This window comes from Numida meleagris, chromosome 19 (genome assembly GCF_002078875.1).
Source record: "Numida meleagris isolate 19003 breed g44 Domestic line chromosome 19, NumMel1.0, whole genome shotgun sequence".
Classification (NCBI taxonomy): Eukaryota; Metazoa; Chordata; class Aves; order Galliformes; family Numididae; genus Numida; species Numida meleagris.
This window is the reverse complement of record NC_034427.1, coordinates 844434-857691: the sequence shown is the minus strand read 5'-3', so window position 1 is coordinate 857691 and position 13258 is coordinate 844434. Positions and strand designations below refer to the sequence as shown.

The 13258-nt window shown below is 44.7% G+C and overlaps 1 protein-coding gene across 2 annotated transcripts in view; it reads right to left on the bottom strand.

The window, feature by feature from the left end:
• NDRG3 (NDRG family member 3) overlaps positions 1 to 6062 on the bottom strand; it is a 47896-nt gene extending 41834 nt beyond the window's left edge. The window contains exon 1 of one of the 2 annotated variants that reach the window (XM_021417069.1): positions 6039 to 6062. The gene's annotated coding sequence lies outside the window, so the exon portion shown is untranslated. Of the gene's footprint in view, positions 1 to 5018; positions 5101 to 6038 lie in introns of those variants that run through there. The other variant, XM_021417068.1, reaches the window with a different exon arrangement.

Sequence of the window (13258 nt, the reverse complement as noted above, 5' to 3'; positions counted from 1 at the left end):
AGGAGATTTGAATAGTAGGATGAGAAGGAATGGCCCCAGGTTGAACCAGGGGAGATTCAGGTTGGACACTAGGAAATACTACTCTCAGGCGCTGGAACAGGCTGCCAGGGAGGTGGGGAGTCACCGTCCCTGGAGCTGTTCAAGAAACATTTAGATGTTGTGCTGAGGGACATTGGTCAGTGGGGCAATATTGGTGATAGGTGGACGGTTGGACTGGATGATCTTGGAGGTCTCTTCCAACCTTAGTGATTCTGTGATTCTATATATGATTCTATATAAAGTATAGTAATGTAAGTTAAGGTGGTTCCTATTAAGTTGAATTCAGTCTCATACACCTGTGATACAACAAAAACATTCCCCAGCAACTTAAGAAACCTTTGCATCCTGTAGCTTATTAGCTTAAAGTACATTACTAAAAAAATCTTAAGATAATTAAAAAAAATACTAATTAGACAACATGCCATTAAAAACACAAAGAATAATGATATTCAGACTGGAAATGCACAATACCACAACATCTACAATACTACAACACTACAACATCTAAATAATATAAACAAAGCCCTGAACAAAACACATGAAGACTTATTTCTGAAGTAGCTGAAGATGCCAATACAGGTGACTTTGCTTCAGCACCCTGGTTCTGCACAAAGCTGAGTCACGAGGTAGGTTTCATGTGTAACCCTCTGGGGGTCATCCAGCACCGCCTCCTTCCAACAGGGAGGAGCAACCTCAAAACTTGAAGATTTGAAAACATCTAAGCACGTCAATTCCAGCATTACACACCACTCTCATGGAGAAAATTGTTTCCTTGTATTCAGTAGGGATTTCCCTTGTTGCAGCTCTCACTGCAAACCTCTGAGAAGAGCCTGGTTTGTCTTCTCTGTTTGGTTTTTGAGCAGTGGAAGGTAGATGCACAATCAATGACCTGAAAACATCATAGATCAGAATAAAAAGAAAAGCGAAAGCACAAAATAACACCTGCTACAGCCAGACATCAGCACTACTTCACATTTCAGTCTAAAACTGTTTAATAAGTACCCAAGTCAGATACTTTGTGCTAAGGGCTGAGACAGAGCAGAAATTCATCTTCTGGTGGATTTTTCAGACAGATGTTAATTTATCAAAATAACAGGTTTAATATTAAAATTCTACTTCCCTCCTTCTGAATAATATTTAACAGTTTCCAGAGTAACAACACAAAAAGCTGCTCTGGCTCTGTGCAGTGTAAGCTCTTGTCTCTGCTGGTACAGCTCAAGAGCTAGTGCCCAGGGGAGAGCAATGGAACAGCACCTAATGCTATTTCCTCCGCGCTTCAAAGCACACTTCAGAGAAGCCTGAGTCTCTCTCAGATGCCGCTGAAGCTTCTTCCCCAGCGCACTAAAATGCTGCTCCCTTTCTGAACAAAGAGGTTATTACCATCAGGGTTTGTGCCACCGACACTGGTAAGGAAGCCTTCCCCATGAAATCTAGTCGGGTGCTTTTCTCCCTGATGGTCACAAATGTTATGAATATGTTACCTCTGTTGGAATACTCTCATTGCAACATGACGATATTTAAATTAAATACTCAGGACAAGGTAACACACACGCCTAAACCGAAGCCTAATCCTTTCCTATGGAGCACAGCCACAGCTCTGGACAGAGACAACTTCCCAGGAGCTGGTGCGTGTTGTCCAGAGAAGGGCTTTCCCAGTGCCAACACCTCCGCAGAACAGCGAGCAGTAGAGCACATGCCTGACTCTACAAAAGCCTTTTCACAGCGTACCCTCTGCAGAGCAAGGAGCAGATGTTTCCACATTTAATATTACCTTACTGCAACATTACATGCATGTTTTTCCCATGTTATATTTTTGGGAAGATTTTATATTGAAGACACTGCCAATACAGTCACCTTGGAAATAAAATGAGTGCCTCAGTTATTTCTGGATTTTTTCTAATCCAATATCTCTTCCCACCCCCGGCAGGCTTCATGCCTTAGACATTTGAAAAATGGCAGAAATCATTACCTACACTCTGTCTGGTATAACAGTGTTACAGCCATGAATTCCAAAGAAACACTTAAGGATTTAAAATGTTCTAAAGAAAGGCAGTGCCATAACATAAGATGCGATTAAGACCTTGTTAGTCAGGTGGTATTATGCTACTAGCTGATGACAAATGCAACTGTAAAGAATATCATATTAGTTTTAGCAAGCATCGTGGAACTGAAGTCTAGATTCTTTTCTGAACCTCCTTCACAGTAATTCAAGCTGATGAGTTTTAGCCGACTGCCGGAGAGGGGCTAAGAGCACACACAGACCCGAAAACAATCATTACCAGTTAAGCCCTAGTAATCCAATTACTCTGTATCATGTGTAATACTTGAAAAGTAAAATGATAATAACCCATGTTATTACAGAGTGCTCCCTCAGCAACTCAGGAGCCTGGCTCAGTCTCCAGCAAAGACAAACCCTGCTCAGAAGTGCAGCAGGGTGCATGCATACACCAGCCTCCCTTGGGCAGCACGGGCTGCAGCAACAAGCTCACACTGCAGCTCAGCAAACTCAAGAGCCCTGACAGTGACTGGGTTAGTTAGGAATAGCCAAGAGACCCCATCATCCCCATCCCCACTCCAGGAATCACCAACTGACTCTGTCACCCCATTCTCTCTTTATTGACTCCATTTCTTCTCTTTCAACCTCACAATACCTCAGTGTTACATCTGCAGATTGAGGTAGTGTCTTTTGTTCAACTAACTGGGAAAAAAAACGAACAAACAAAAAAACCCCCACCAGCTTCTGGGACTGTAAGCCCTTCTTCAGGTCAGAAAGAAACATGAAACTGAAACACAACTCAAAGCACAGCTCACCTGAGCAGTTCGAGTTTACAAGTGTACAGCAATCTCTCTCTTTACAATTAAGCGATGTTCAGAATCAGCGTAAAATGGCCAGAGATTAATACAGTCAGTGAATGAACACATGTAAAAAGCCACAAACGAACAAGACCTGAACAGAAGAAGCATGTCCTGTTTGAAATGGCTGACGTCTTACAGATGACACAGTAAGAGCGTAACGAAGGACACATCAGTATGCCCATGCTGGAAGATTCCATGAAACCAAAACCTTCAACCACAGCCTCTCCTGCTCTAAATCCTACAGACCAGACCCAAAATAACACTAGTGCCACTGGTTAGCGTTTTGCTGTTGCATTGTTTCTGGAGTAGTTCAAGCTGGAACTACCCGCCAAAACTGGAAGCATATGCCACCATCCCACCTGACTCTGTGAGATGAAAATGACACATTAGCTTTTACTGTTACAGAAGTTTTAATACTCCAGTAACAACCCCAAAATACTGGCCACAAGCAAGGCTGTATGTTATGACCTGTACGGACCGTATTTGACTTCACTGTTTTTTGGTTTGTTTGTTTTCTTCCCCATCAAAACACTTTATAAAAGAGTTCCATTGATTTTGCAAAGTGAAAAATGATCTAAGGGGCTGTTTCAGCCAGGCTTCATAGTCCGACTCCAACATTCGAAAGGATTTCTCTTATGAAAAGAGCTCTAGAGCTCAGCTTTGAAAGAAACTGAACAATGATCTGATAGAGTACTAACTGTCGAACAAATCAGCCTGAATGGATGGAACCACTCCAACAGATTAGAACCACAACGCTCCCACTTCATAAGTATCTCGCTTTGTTTGTTTGGAGCCTGTCACCTGCCACTTTCATTTGATGGTCTTTTTCCACTGAAATAGACAGGGAATAATTGGTTCATATTCACTCCACGCTGCTAAGACTTTATGTTTCCATTACAACCTGTTCAAAGAGATCTTAAGACTGGAGCGTTTTGATCTATTAACCATGCTCTACAAGAAACCTACTACACACCTCTCACTTTCTGTCCTCCCTTTCCAGAAGCTCTCCCAGTGTCCCGGGTCTGCAGGACCAAGGAGACCAGCCCCTGTGCAGCAGTCACCACGTAGGCACACTGCGGGTTCACACACGGTGAAGTCCTAAGCCATTTAACATCTCCTCACATTTCTTCTTATTCCGTTCCTTTGCTCTTTCTTGTCACCTTTTTCTCTTTTTTCAGTTCTCTCATTCTCTACACTGAATTTGCCAGAATAATTATGCTGATAACGAGCTCCAGCGTAGATCACACCCAACACTTTGCTGCATTATAGGCCCATTTTTCACACATTCTCAGGGAGATATATCAGAGCTCCTCTTCCAAAACATGCCGTAATACTTCCACATACCTTTATAAACATGCAGGCAACCCTCCACCTAACGCCCTGCTTTCCCTAGAAAATCTTCCCTGAAAAAGTTTTGTCTTTTCTAAAGACAATTTTTGGAAATTTCCCCTGAATTGTGAATATTGTTAAAAACAATTTTTAAATTAAATATTTTAAATCTAAGAAGTTCTTCCCCATTGACCTCAAGTTTAGTTGAGTTTTGTTTTTAAATTAGCTCTTTTAAATAGATAGTCTGCATTTCTCTATGAGTTCACCTGATTTGAGCCCACTGCACCATGGCCATAAGAATCAACACAGCATGATATAAAAGCCCAGAAGAAAACTGCAGGTACAGCATTTTAAAATCAATTTGAGCCATACAGGCACATAAACACTGCAGCAGCAGCTGCCCCGGAAAACATCTGCAAGGCAGTGCATTTGGGGACTCCAAGAGAAGATGTTAAAACAAAGGTTCCTACAGTGCAGGCTGCAAAGCACTTCTCTAGTATTGGCTTTTCACTTGCAGCAGCTATCCAAACCTTACAAACCCAAATACATATCAAATACATTCCAATCTCCTTCCTGCATCAGCAGTGTGGGAGCACAAGCAGGGACTGAAGCAACGCCCAGTAGCTGGGGGCCAAGAGAACGCGTCCATGCACAGCAGCAGCTAAGAAGTCCCTGGCTTCTTTAAGAACTGCTTGAAGATAGGCATGGTGGGAATCATTACAGGCTCCGACATTTCTTGTAAAAGAACAAACACATCAATCTGATTTAAGTAATTAATCTTTCGTAGGCCTTACTCTGTTTTCTAGGACCCCAGGTCCTGCTGCTCCCCCGGTGTTGCTCTCCACACAGCCCTGCCCCATTGGTTTCACATTGCAGCTGGGAGCGCTGCCCAGCCCAGGACAAAGAACTGGTCTGTGTAATTCCTTCACCAACCACGCTGCGTCCAAAAGGTGCCATTTCTCTGGGGATCTTTTAATTCTGCACTGAATAGCTTCCATTTAACAAAGAGGCTAACGCTTTCCATTGCCCCTCAATACCAGCAATCCTCCCCCTGTTAAACATTCACCTCAGTTACAGTTTAAATGCTTTGGTTTTCCTTTAAATGAATGGGTAATCAAGGGAAAAGACCTTCCAGAACCCAGCTGCCAGTAAGAAACCTAACTGCTCGCTGCCCGCCTGGCCCCAGCAGTCCGCAGCCATCCCACAGGGCCAAGGGCAGCGGCAGTCCTGCTGCGGATCTGACAGCTCAGCCCTTGGGTAAGATAACACATGGAAAAGCACTGGCTGTGAAAGCTAGGCCTGGGCCCATGAAGGCACCTGGAATCCCTGCTGCTGGGAAGGCCTGCGGTTCTGAAACGCAGCAGGAGCTCTGAGGCTTGTGACATACGATGGGACAGAAATGCCTCAGGCTTTGCTAAAGGAAGCGCTTCAGGACTGTAACTCAAGTTCTGGGAGTCCTTCATTATTGAAAGCTTTGGCAACCCTAAGACTATACCCCCTTAAATCATTTTTAGGCCAGCAAGATGACTGATGATGGCTTCTACATAAGCAGTTGATCTTAATGTGGAGGCACGATAAAAATAGCAGCGCAAGTGCCATGTTTACCATCAATCCACAGACCGGGCTGACGTCTGAAGGCTACGGATCTGAGAAAATGTTAATGCCTCACATCACAGGCATCAAACTACAGAAAAGCAAGGTACCCGCATTACAGCGCTTCTCAGTTCAGGCAATGAATTAAGCTTTCTGGAACATGCTGTTTCAAGTTGTTTTAATCTTTCCTCATCATTTTCCTTCCAGTATCTACCACTTACCAAAGATCCAGACATATTCTGGAGACCTGTATTACGGTCCAGCACCACTTCTGCCTATACAGTTCTTATTTTGTGATGTAATGACAGTGGTTATTCTACCTTTATGTGAAGTCATACATTCTTTTTTTTGTTTGTTTTACTAGAAATTTCTTCTAAGGTTACTACATCACACAATGAAATATATTTGATTTCTTAATTTTTCCATTTTTTTTTTAAACAGCTGGCTTAAGCTTCTCCAATTTCATGTTTTCATTGTGAATAAAACACTGTCTTTATTAAAGAAATATGAAGCAATTGAACTCAGAAGAAAAAAGAGCAGCTACATCCTGAAAGGCCAATGGAAAATGATGCTATCCCTCTACCACTGACAAGAAAAGCTTATGCTCAGTGAATTCCTCTATCATTGGTCTGAGAAATCCCATGCAACACGACGTTAAAAGCTGGCATCTGAAGGCTTTTCTGGGCTTGCCTGGCAACCTAAATAAGACACATACCCACCCAATTAATCTCTGCCAGGTTTTAAGTGTCCTCCAGGAATTCTGCTCCCCATGTGAATAAAAAAGCAGGATTACAGACTTCTTCTAAGAATCCTTTAGGGGCCACCGCACGGTCAGGCAAAGCTGTTATTAGCCAGGAAATATCATTTTCTAACACCTACAAACACTGCCAAAAATTGAATGCAGTCATGTGGAACAGGCACAAGACCCTCCTCCTGCAAATTGTTCTAAAGACACTTAGACTGCTAAAAGTGGCCAGATGCATATAATTACAGCAGCCCACAATTATGCTTGAAAACACTTTGTTTAGACAATTGCTACCGGGCATAACAACAAAAGCCATTTTTCACAGTGCAAATCGAACTGCTGCCAGAAGGGCTCGATGCTCTCATTGCATCAGCGAGGCTGCTGTTGTATGCATGACCAGATAGCCCAGCACTGAAGCTGTTGCTTCCCAGATTTCAAAGGGCTGCTGAAATACACAGGTACAGGAGTAATCTGCTTCAATGGCATCTGTCAGGCTGCCTGAAGTTTGGGAATCACTGCTGACACTCCTCTGCATTTGCAAACAATTCATGAGGACAACAGGAGGACACACATCATACAAAACAGTAATTCATGTTCATCAGGCTTGAACAGGAAACAAAATAAAAACAAGACAGCAACAAGCATTTGGCAATGGTCCAAGAAGTGTCCATCACTGTGTCGGCATGACCACCCCAGGCCAGACAAGCGGTGCGTATCCACACCTGCTCAGGTCATCCTCTTTTTTTTTTTTTTTTTAAATCTTCCAGCACCTCCCACAGTATGGTTCTTTTAGAAGGGAGGCATTTCTCTTCTGGGAATTGCATTGCTCAGCCCTGCCCCTGCCCCCCCAGCTCTCCAGCATGCACTGCAGAACTGGGATGCTCTCCGAGGAGCTAATGCCACGTCCCAACCTCCCTACAGGCATGTGGGGCTCAGCAGCAGGGAGTCCTGCAGCACAGCCACTTGGTATCACGGCCATCGTGAATTCCCAGGGGACATCTGTGCAAGAAGCACACATCTCAGCCAGCACCCGCTGCAAGAGCATGTCCGCAGTAAAAATTAGTCAGCAGCGACTTGCACAACACAGTCTGCACACATCCTCTTACCGCATGCAGTACGCCCAGACAAGAGTATATACAACTACACTGAACAACCACAGCTAATGGTTAATAAAGTCAGTTTGGTTTTAAGGCCCAGTAGTTCCTTTTTTAAAGATGTTCTCTATTAGCAAGCATCACACTCAGATGTTTGGCATAAAGAACCCCTCTGGATATCAGAACTAGACATACCAATGGCTGATGTTTTCCAGGATTTGAAACCCTGGTGCAAAAATCAGACAGCTTTTGTGAGCAGGAGATCATCACACAAGCACTGGGTGCTTCCTGCAGCAGGTCTTGGACTTCATGTTGTTTGTGGCCCTTCAGTAAAAGGTTTCTATCCCCATGAGCAGAATGGCTACAAGTTCCAAGGTCATTTAAAAACAGTAACAATTGCACAAATTAAGTGTCCAAAAGGTAATGAATGCTTGGTGCTGCCCAGTGTGCGTACAGTTCCTCTCTACGTGGTCAAAAGAATTTTTTCAAACCTTCATTATCAGGACAAGGAGCACTGTGCCGCAGGCTTCCCAGGCTGGGGTATGATCGCATTGCCGCAGCACACCGCACCCCTCAGCGATGGAAGCCCAACAACTTTTGAGGTTTTTTAATATTCCAATGAAAAGAATTAAAAATGACACTTCATTCTCAAAAAAATCCAACTTGCTTCAGCTTCTTCTTGGCAGAAGAGGTAATCTGAACTTCTTCATTAACTCGTCCACATAGATCAATCTACAGCCTCCCCCTCTGCTTTTGTATTCATTTTGCTTGAAAACTCCACCCAATTTTTGCAGTTTAAACTTCTGTGATAAAATCATCACGATGACGGGCCAGCAACTGAGAAAGCGCAGTTGACTATCCTAGACGACACCAACTCCTCTGACCTGTGCAAAGGTAGAAACACCTACAGAAACTACGAGAATGAAGTCCACGCACAGGATGACAATAATACTAGCTCTCTACTGATTTACCTAAATGCACAGAACTCCTAGTCTGTCGTCTTTAAGAAATTCCAGGTACGAACTCATGGTCAGCTTGTTTCTATGCCTCAGCACAGTGCGAAGTCCATGAAGTAGTCACAGAATCGATCTGATTGGCAGCTAGGTGTGATTCACACACCAAGTCATACGCATCTAACTACAGCGTCACATTCACGCCAACCTGAAACATGCAGCGCCCATCTGCGCACGGACGCTGACACTGCCTTCAGTCTAGACTGCAGCTGAGCCTGCAGGGTCACAACAATCAGCAGCAGCAAGTGCAGAAATACGCATTTACCTAACTGAATTGGTTCTAATCAGATCCACGTGTTCATATGCTATCAGTACATCAACACTAAATCAGCATTAAATTCTAATTTGCTGGGTTTATTCGCAGCCAGGTCTGCTTGCAGGCCGGATTCTTTGCTGGCAGCAGGCAGGGCTGCGAGGACAGGCACTGCCGTCTGCTTCTAGCGGTGACGAAACCGCAACACAAGATAACATCCAGATAGCTTTGCAGCCATAGGATGAACGGGAAAGCCCTCGCCTGCGCTAATAATGAGCTGAGAAACACATGACAGAGGGTAGGGATCCGTGATCAATTTCCACACGGGAGGAAGACAGCCAGGAGCCTTTAGCAACGCTGTGTTGTACTCTGCATTCCTAAACAGCCTGGAAGAAGGGGCGAGGGGGGAATCACAGCCTGCCGAGGATATGAGCTATTCCCACAGCAGAGATAAGGGCTGGCTGAAGAGCTGCAGAAAACCCGATAGGACTGAATAATGGAGAGATAAAACAACAGATTAAATTCAGTGAGAACGAAGTAGCGCACAAAAAAAAAAACAACTCTAATTTCACATGTAAAGTGACATGCTCCAAACTGGTGATTAACATCCAGAGACTCCTGCTGCGGTCATGACCGACTGATAAAACTATCAGCTCACACCCATCCAACAGTTCAAAAAAGCCAAACAATCTAACATTAGGGAATTATTTGGAAAGAGGTGGAATTACAACACCACATAAAGCTATAGCTTGCCTGTACCTTATATCCTGCATGTAGCCTGCTCCTTCATTTAGAGGGGACGCATTGGAAGCGGAAAACATTTTTAGAAGGGAAACAGGGTTTGAAAAGATAAACGAGGAATAATTGATTAGGCTAGGACTCTTCTGCCTGGAAACAGAGGCTGCTGCAGTGACATATAACTGAGTCTAAAATCATCAGTTGCACAGAGAAGGTAAACAGATCAGTTGTTCGCTCTTTCCAAACAACAAAAAAGCTATGAGATATCAACTGAAGGTAGCAGCTGTCAAGTTCAAAATAAAAAAAGCTGACTTGTTGAGCTCCTGCAGCATTGTTCTGTGCTCTGGAAGGCCTCTGAATGTATAGCGCTGCTGGCATCCTGGGAAATAGGCCAGAGACACAGGCAAGTTCACAGAAGAAAAATGCATTAACTGTTACCTAAATACATGAAAATGATCCCTACCTCCTGACATCCTAGAGCTGACGAGGGGTAAGAGGGCTCAGACAAAGACCTACCTCACTTGTCCCTCCCTCACACTCTTTCCTAGGTATCCCTTTCAGTCACTGCCAGGAAGGAATAGCAGAATAGGTGCTTTTACCTGGTCCTGTGGCTGTCCTTTCACCACTAAAACTGATTACATCTCCAGTACTCCTCAGCCCTTCATTGAACTCATCAACTTGCTTACCTGGCAAAAGCTGATCTTCTGGGGAATGGAAGACTTGGAGAGGCTGGCCTAGTGCCCTGCTGATTTAGCCCATTCAGGACAGCACCCAGCAAGTGCTGGAGATGCCACAAGAGAGCAAGAACAGGACCGGCCCTCTTCCATGCCAACCGGCCGACAGGTCGGTTTAAAGACTTAACATACAGCTTCATCAGATGAAAAGAAGGAAGCAGATTGCTTATATTCCCTGTTCAACAGAAAAGCTACAATTCAGCTCTTGTGGGGAAAAAATAAATAAAAGAGGAAACTAGTTCCACATTTTTTAATTCATTTGGTACTTATGAATAGAATAATCAGTCTGGTTTATATACAACTGAATAGTAAAGGTTACTTTAAAATTAAACATTGCATCTACAGCCTCCACCATATGTAAAGTAATGAACATGCCATGCCTCCAGTGAACTAAAACCTGTTGTAAATAGCGAAACGCATCCAAGCCTGGCAAGGGCCGCAGCCAAAAGAAAGCCTAGTTATTCCTTCTCATAGTTCTGCAGCAGCAACTTGATAGCTACATTAACTGGTGCTACATGTGCCACTGAAGCTAAGGGGCTGCAACTGGACAGAAGAAGGGGATTGATTGATAAGAATATGTTATTGAAAATACAGCAAGCCCCATTTCCAATGTAGAAATTACGAGAAGTGAAGGCCAAGTGAAATTATTAGGATCTCCCACCAGCTCTGCTCTGCACAGCAGAGGGCACACTCTCCCCCAGCCATTCCTGCACCAGGACCACGCTGCCATCACCTCGCCCTACATCTCACCGATGTGGCCAGAACGCTGAGGCTTCTCGGGTGAAAGCATCGGATGTTATTATTCCTCCCAAACCACATTCACATGAAAAATGAGACCACTGTGATGCATTAAGAGATATACTGGAAACATTTTCTTCAACATTTTACAGAGAAGAAGTATGAAAAATGCTCCTCCAACCTCCTCTCCTGATCAGGGGTTAAATCAGGCTGTGACAATTACAGACACAAATAGCCTTAACCAACCCTATGCAAGCGTCCCAGTGAGGCTTAAGAGCCATAAGCAGCAGAGGCGTATTTCCTTCTATCCGAGGTGCAGATGGCAGATGATGAGCACAAGCTGAACCCTGGTCAGAGGGTTACGGTACTGGCACTGACTACAGCTCCAGAAACAGGACTTGATGAGGGCCTGGCTTTCCCTTTTTCAGGAGATGAGAGTGGTGGGAGCCCTGGCGAGCTATTACTGGTGAGAATGACAATTAAGTACTTCAAAATGAAAGTCTGTATTCTGTTGCACATGAAAACCAAATACAACATTATGAAACTTGATTTGCCTTCTCTGTGGTTTTTTTTGTACTTAAGAACATATTACAATCGTTGTCCTTTGAGCTTCTTCATGAAAATGCCATACCTATACATCACAACTGTGCTATAACGTTCACCTTGAGCGTGCAGGGGAGGAATGATTAACAACAGAAACCATCTTAGCACCATCTTTCACAAAATTACATATCTTTAAGAGACCAAAGCATACGTTACATGTAACAAAGCCTCTGAAGTACAAATGTACTGTTACACTTATGTTCTCCATTGAAGTACGTTAAAGATCCTGTTATGCCACCAACGTGAAGCATAAGCTGCAAATGGAAGCACTGGAGGATTTCTGAAGGTGATTTGAGATTAGGAAGACACACATTAAGCACATTTGTTAACTTCAATTTGTTTTTAACCTAAGATATAAAATGAAAAGCCAGGAATATCATTAAAATCTCCAACAACGGTGCTTCCAGCAGTTGTTTGACTTTCATTTTATCCAGCTTCCACATTTGCAAAGCCAAGCACCTCACTAACAGCCAGCTATAGCCCACGCTAAGCTCCTGCCCCCAGCAGCCGGCTTCAGCAATTGGTGGGCCGCACACAAACTAAGCTTCAACATCCCAAACAAATAAGAGTGGAAGAGCCATTCTCAGGCCCAAGTCCACAATCCCAGTCCAATGACTGATGACCCAAATGAATTCTAACTATTGCCTCATTTCTTCAGCAGCCTACCCGTAATTCTGCTCCATGTGAGTACGGGGCACACATCTGCTCACCTGGCCCAAATCAGGTATCAGCCAGAAAAGCTCCAAGCTGATGTCATGCAGCTCCCAGACTCCATGCGACCCACTGACCTTTTGCCTCAGACCTATAGGCTAGGGCAAATGAAAACTGATGGGTTTGGAAGACTTTTGCTCTCTTGCTTCTACAGAAAAGGACACGCAAAGCCACAGCACCGAGCTACCAACTCCCATCTGAATGCAGGAGGCTCACGAACACGCCTGACAGAGGGAGAACTGGGTTCTGCCGCACCTGGGATCCCCACCTGCTCACCACCACAGCCCAGGAGCTGTAGGGCTCAGCACCCTGCTCCCGCACAGCCCCAGTGCTGCCGCACCATCCGTCCTGCAAGGCAGCAATTTCCACATGGGACCTGCAGCGATGATTATTATAATAACACAAGTGTTTGACATGGCTACACCGTTCCGAATCACCCATAGTGATGGCGTAAGTCATCACTAAGGTTTTTTTTTTTTTTTTTTAACAACTCATTCCCTCCCCATTCGTACAGTGACAAAATTACACCGAATCCAAGAAAACTCAATATTTTTGCTTTTTCGTTTCGAAAAGAAACGAGCAGCCAAACGCCGCGGAATGCACGCCGAGGGAAAGGCGACGGACCGAGGCGAGCGGAGCCCGCGGCCGCGGCTGCTCCCAACGCAGCCCCACCGCCGCCAGCGCCCGGGGACTTCCCGGCGCCTTTCCTTCTCCCGGCGCAACCCGCACGACGGGGATCTGCCCCCAGCGCCGCTCAGCGCCGCCCGCGCGCTGCCCCTCGCTCGCTCGGCGGGACGCGCCCGCTAACGGCC